The 5,886-nt window shown below is 40.9% G+C and overlaps 1 long non-coding RNA gene across 2 annotated transcripts; it reads left to right on the top strand.

The window, feature by feature from the left end:
• Positions 1 to 5,428, top strand: LOC309693987. Of its 2 annotated transcripts, XR_014272761.1 has the most exons (4): positions 1 to 123; positions 3,729 to 3,916; positions 4,062 to 4,713; positions 4,810 to 5,428. It is a non-coding gene; the product is annotated as an uncharacterized lncRNA (long non-coding RNA). The 2 variants fall into 2 exon arrangements; XR_014272762.1 differs by having other exon boundaries at positions 4,062 to 5,428.
• The last annotated feature ends 458 nt before the right edge of the window (positions 5,429 to 5,886 follow it).

Raw genomic sequence — 5,886 nt, 5'->3', positions numbered from 1 at the left:
CTTTCTGACGATGAGGAAATGGACATTGATTGAAATAAATTGGACATAGTAGAAACGTGGGGGTTAGGAAGGACAGGTTGAAATCTGCGCCAACACGGAAGCGAGCACTTGAAGAGGAAGATGGTAGGCATGAAGTAATGATGGAAGAATTTAAAGTGATATTGAAATTCAAACCTGGGAATGAAATAATGGGACTGAGTCCAATTGCTCTGACTGAGCTCTGAGCTGGCTAAGGTGCTCCGAGACGGGTGATTGTTTGTGAAATGTAAAAATGCAGAACAAAAGTCTAAAGCGCTTGTGGCGGAGGTGTGGTCCAGGTGTTCTGGGAATCCATCCTACTTGGCAAACCATCCTACCCGTTGTTTCTGCGCATGCGCACAACATGAAATTAACTGCCAAACCATCCTACCTTTGTTAATGTCACCTGCAAGCATACTTAAACTGCTAAAATTCAGTGGCGAACCATCCTACCTTTGTCAACATGAGCTAGAAACGTACTTTAACAGCTAAAATTGCCAAAGTAGGATGGTTTGTCAGAACACCGGGCACGGCTGCAGGGGAGGAGTGGTGCAGTGAGCTCAACGGGGCGGTGCTGGAGACGCAGGTGAGAACAGCTGATGGCGTTCGGACTGATGATGGTTTCCTTCCCCTTTTTTAGTGAGATGGGAGAGGAGCGGAGAGGAAGCTGGGAATCAGCTGAGACCGGAGCTGTCAGACTGTGCACAGTCATAACAAATGAAAACTAAAAATAAACGTGGCATCTGGCGACAAAGAACTGTGCGTGTGTGTGAAGTGCATTTCACAGCGCTCAAGTTGAAAATGCTTTGTAAAAAAGGAGATTATGGACAGGAAGGTGGTTAGTGAGAGGAGAGGATGTAGAGGAGTGATTTCAGGTATTCCCAGTGGGGAAAATCTGGAGGAGATGAGGAAAGTGATCAACGGAGGAGAAATCACTGGAATAAAAAGACTGCAAGCTGTTAGAAATGGAGAAAAATAGTCTGTCAGTACTGCTTGAGTTCCAAGGGAATAGCTGCCAGAGAAAGTCATGGTGGAGTACATGAGTTTTAGTGTCCGTGTTTATGTGCTTCCTCCACTCAGGTGCTACAAATGTCAGAGCTTTGGTCCCATAGTGTGTAAAGGAAGAGTGAGGTGTGGAAGATGCGGGGGAGAACATATGTATGGTGACTGTGGCAGGAGTCAGGTTAAGTGTTGCAACTGTGGGTGGCCACATGCAGCAGCGCATGACAGGTGCACAGTAAGGAAGCAGGCAGCAGAGATTCAACAAGTTGGAACAGAGGAGAGGATATCTTATGCAGAAGCTTTGAGGAGAGTAAATAACAAGGGCAGAAAACCTGATGAGGAACAAGGAATAGGTGATGGGAGAGGGATGGAGGAGAAGGGCAGGAATCAGCCTGAAGTCCAAATGGATAAACGTGTCTTGTTCTTGGCGCAAGTCAAAACAGAAAAGATCAAGATAGTAGTAAAAGCAGCAGCAAAGTTTTTCAAAGTGAAGATTTGTCTTGGGGAAAAATACATTGAGATCTTAGTCATGGAGAATGTACATCAGACCCACAAGCTATAACTTAATGCTAATTCTTCAATGGAAAGCTAGGAGCGTATTGCAAATGGACAAGAACTGAAGGGAGCTATTTGTGCATTAAATTTGAAGCCGGGTATTATATGTGTACAAGAAACAGATTTAAACCAAGTCTAGACTTTGTTATTCAAGGATACTCGAGCATTCAGGTGGGTAAAAGTGGAGGATGTGCAACGTTTGTTAAGAATGAAATTAAGTATAGTCGGCTACAGCAGAGTTAGAGGTGATAGTTGTAGAAGTATGGTCTCAGAAAGGAAATATCAAAATAATTAATTTTTAGAGTCCGTTTAAAAAGTTGGAGAGGAAAGAAATGCAAATGCTTCTTAGGGATTGGAGAGGGAAACTACACCAAGCACTTTATAAGGGCAGTGTAATGACACCAGTGGGAAGGTGGTAGAGGATGTAGTTGAGGAGAAGGATTTAGTGGTTCTAAATGATGGCTCTGGCACAAGGGTGGATTTGGTAAGAGGTACAGAGTCGTGTCCTGATGTCACAATGGTTTCACAATGTTTGTCAGGTAGGAGCACATGGAAAGTGTTAAAAGAGAGTACGATTGGTAGTGATCATTATCCGATAGTTATTGATATTTGTGTAGACGCTGATGCAACAGAAAAAGAGGAAATGGAGGTTTGACGAAGCAAACTGGTGTTTGTGTAAAACATTAAGCATCAGTTAAATTCTACAGTTAATCAGATTATGACTTATGCAGCAACAGCATCCATCCCAAAGAAAGGTGGCAGTAAAAGGATAAAGGTAGTGCCATGGTGGACGCAAGAACGTACAGCCATAATCAAAGCCAAGAACAAAGCATTTAAAATGCTGAAAAGAGCACTGTGTGTTTAAAAATCTCATATGCTACAAAAGGAAACGGGCAGAAGTAAGAACGGTAGTTAAATCAGCTGAGAGGGAATATTGGAGGAAGTACTGTAATACTTTGGGGAGATCGACCCCTTTGGAGAGTCTGGACAACTATAAAGAAAATGTCTGGGAAGAGGAACGAGTATGGTTATCCAGTAATGAAAGATAATGACAGATTATTAGTAGATAATAGGAGTAAAGCTGAATTATTGGAAAGAGCATTTGCAAAAGTTCACAGCACAGAAAATTACTGCAGAAATCAGCGGAAGAGAAGAAACACGAAGGTCTGATAAATATCATGTTTTCAGTAGCAGAGTTAAATAATTCATTAATGGAAGTAAGAAATACGACTCCAGGTAGAGATCAGATAGTTATTGTATGATTAAAAACTTAAGAAACCCTCGTAAGACTATATTAGTAAAATGTTCAAAGTATGGGAAGAAGGTAGAAACGATCATTGTTCCCGTATGTAAGCCAGGAAAGGATCCAGCCTTGGCGGAAAGTTATAGACCGATAGCTTTGACATCACATTTGGGGAAAGTAATGGAAAAAATGGTGAATGAAAGATTAATTGACTTTTTGGAAACTAATAGTAAGATCAAGTATTACCAAAGTTTAGAAAAGGAAGAAGCACGATAGATCCAGCTGTGCGTCTAGAGCATGAAATAAGGCGTGCCCAAGTGAACAGTGAGAGTGTAGCAGCCGTGATTGTAGATGTCGAGAAGGCGTACGATGTGATGTGGAAAGAAGGACTCCTGATCAGGTTGCATCAGATCGGTATTAAAGGGAGGACGTATAAATGGATTTGTAGGTGGAGAAACCGCGCCAACCCACACTCCAGTCCAGAAGGTGGCAGTAATGCACCTAAAGTTGTTTTGCCAACCGCCATTAAAATGTAGAAGAAGACGGTGATGCGGGCAGGTCTGTTTGAGTCATAATGTTTGTTTTACACATTGAGTAGAGTTCTGTTACTTTGACCTGTTTTATGGGCCTAAGATTTTGATGATCTTTTGTATAAATTTAACCAACTTTGATTTTGGGTTAAATGAAAAAACAAACAAACAAACAAACAAACAAACAAACCTTTTTTGGACTTTAACCTGTGCCTGAGTTTCCTTCACTGTTCGGTCCATCACAGGTCAGTAATGGATTTCTTTAAAGCCCAGTGTTGATGCTGGCTGGTTTACACGTGTACTTCTGCTGTTTAATACATGAGTGAGATTATTCTACATTCTGCTAAATATTTCAAATATTCAAAGCTCTTTATTTACAGGCTCCACAGAAACCAGGGCCAAGCCTATCCAGAAGAAGCAGCCTTTGGAGGAGGAGCTACAGCAGTGAACATGAAAGGCTTCATTTAAGAGCTGAAGAGCTGCTGTGTTCTCTCTATTGTTCATTCAGTCCAAGAGGAAATCATGTTGCTGCTTTTCATTTGGATGATGATAGTCTCCTTTCAGACTGGTGAGTCATCAAAAGATGGAGTGAGATGTAAAAGGAGATGATGGACATGAAAATATCTGGATGTTGTTTGAATTGATTCACTTTTTATAAACTAAGTTTAAAGATGCAGAAACATGATGGTGAAATATGTCTTTGTTGTTTTCAGGATCCTCTGAGGATTTACTGACACCATCTAAAGATGTAGTGATGAGTTTGGAAGGAGGCACTGTGACTCTCTCCTGCAACTATTCAGGCTCTGTATATTCACTTTTCTGGTACCATCAGAAGTCCGGTTCACATCCACAGCTTGTTATGGCAGAACATTCAGAGCAAACAGAAAAGCTGAAGTTTATACATGACAAAGAAAAACAGCAGTTTCATCTGGAGATCTCCTCTGCTGCAGTGTCTGACTCTGCTGTGTACTACTGTGCTCTGCAGCCCACAGTGACAGGAAACAGCAAAACTCTGTACAAAAACCTTTGGAGCAAAGACAACAGAATACTCCACAACATCCACTAGAGGGAGCCACACACTGTTAAACCTCTGATTCTTGTGTCATTGGACTGATGACAAAGACAACAGAGAAATGAAGCAGTAAAGATCAGAGACAGAGACAGAGCTGCTGTGGAAGCACAAAACTATTTGATTGGCTGAGCTATTAAACTGGCCCCGCCCACTGAAGTTGAGCTCATCCAATGACATTATTTGTTGGTCATTGTGCTGCAGTGGAAGAACATTGTTCATGTGCTGTCTGTCTGGCTTTAATAACTCCAAAGACATGTTGCTGCACCTCTTTTTGCTTCTATCTCACATTATAGGTGAGTTTAAGAACAGGGATTAAAGTTTAGTTGAAGCTGCTGCATTAAGCAGATATACAGACTGCATTTCACTACTTTTCTTCTTTCTTTTTCCAGGACTAACAGCTGGAGACTCAATCACTCCTCAACAACCTGAAGTCACTAAAACAGAAGGAGAATCTGTCAAACTCACATGTAGCTATGAGACAACATCAGAGTATGTACGCCTTTACTGGTACAGACATGATTCTGACCTTCAGGCTCCTCAGTTTATATTGTGGAAAGAAGCAAGATCATGGAGTGATCAATATATTCCTGATAATCGATATGACTCAGAAACATCACCAACAATAACTAATCTGACCATAACAGCCCTAACCCTGGCAGACACAGCTCTCTACTACTGTGCTCTACAAACACAGTGATACAAAGTGTAGAAGAGGCTGTACAAAAACCTGAACACAGATATCTGACTACTCTTCAAAGAGGAGGGAAGTGGTATTCAAAGCACAGCTTCATATCAGATGGATTCTGCTAATTCCTGTTTTATCAGAGTCACTGTGGTTACAGCTGCTAATGAAACACTGTGGGAGGATTCACATGAGCAGCAAATCCACATCAACCACAAACCAACTGCAGGAACGTTCAGACACAATAAAAACTGTCAAACATCAAAAGCTGCTCATTTACACTATTTTATATTTAGTGGATGAGGACATGCAGAAATGCAGCAGAAGCAAAATAAACAGAGTAACAGAGGTTTATCGCTTTAAGGTAAAATCTCTCACATGAAGCTAAAAGTCTTCAGCTCAGTTTTTATTCTTTTGCAGAATTTATGTTGTATAAAATAAAAACAGTAAAAACTCTTTGTTCTCATATTTAAATAAAATTCAAATTTCAAGCTAACAGCTGTTTGAGAATCACCTTACTGATGTAGAAATATTTATTATGTCAAACTGTTATCTTTTGCATTTTTTAGAGATTCAACCAACAAAATGTGAATATTTGTCTTTTTTGTAACACAGTCGAATAAATAAGATTCCGAATATACAACATAAAACTGGTTATTTGCTAGTTTTCTGTTCTGTGTAGAAAACACTGGTTCATGTGGGCGACCGTGGCTCAAGGGGTTGGGAATCGCATCTGTAACCGGAAGGTCGCCGGTTCGATCCCTGGGCTCTCTGTCCTGGTCGT

The sequence above is a fragment of the Aulonocara stuartgranti genome (genome assembly GCF_965226115.1).
Source record: "Aulonocara stuartgranti genome assembly, chromosome: 18".
NCBI lineage: Eukaryota > Metazoa > Chordata > Actinopteri > Cichliformes > Cichlidae > Aulonocara > Aulonocara stuartgranti.
Note: the sequence above shows the minus strand (reverse complement) of the source record. Positions and strands in the feature narration are given on the sequence as shown.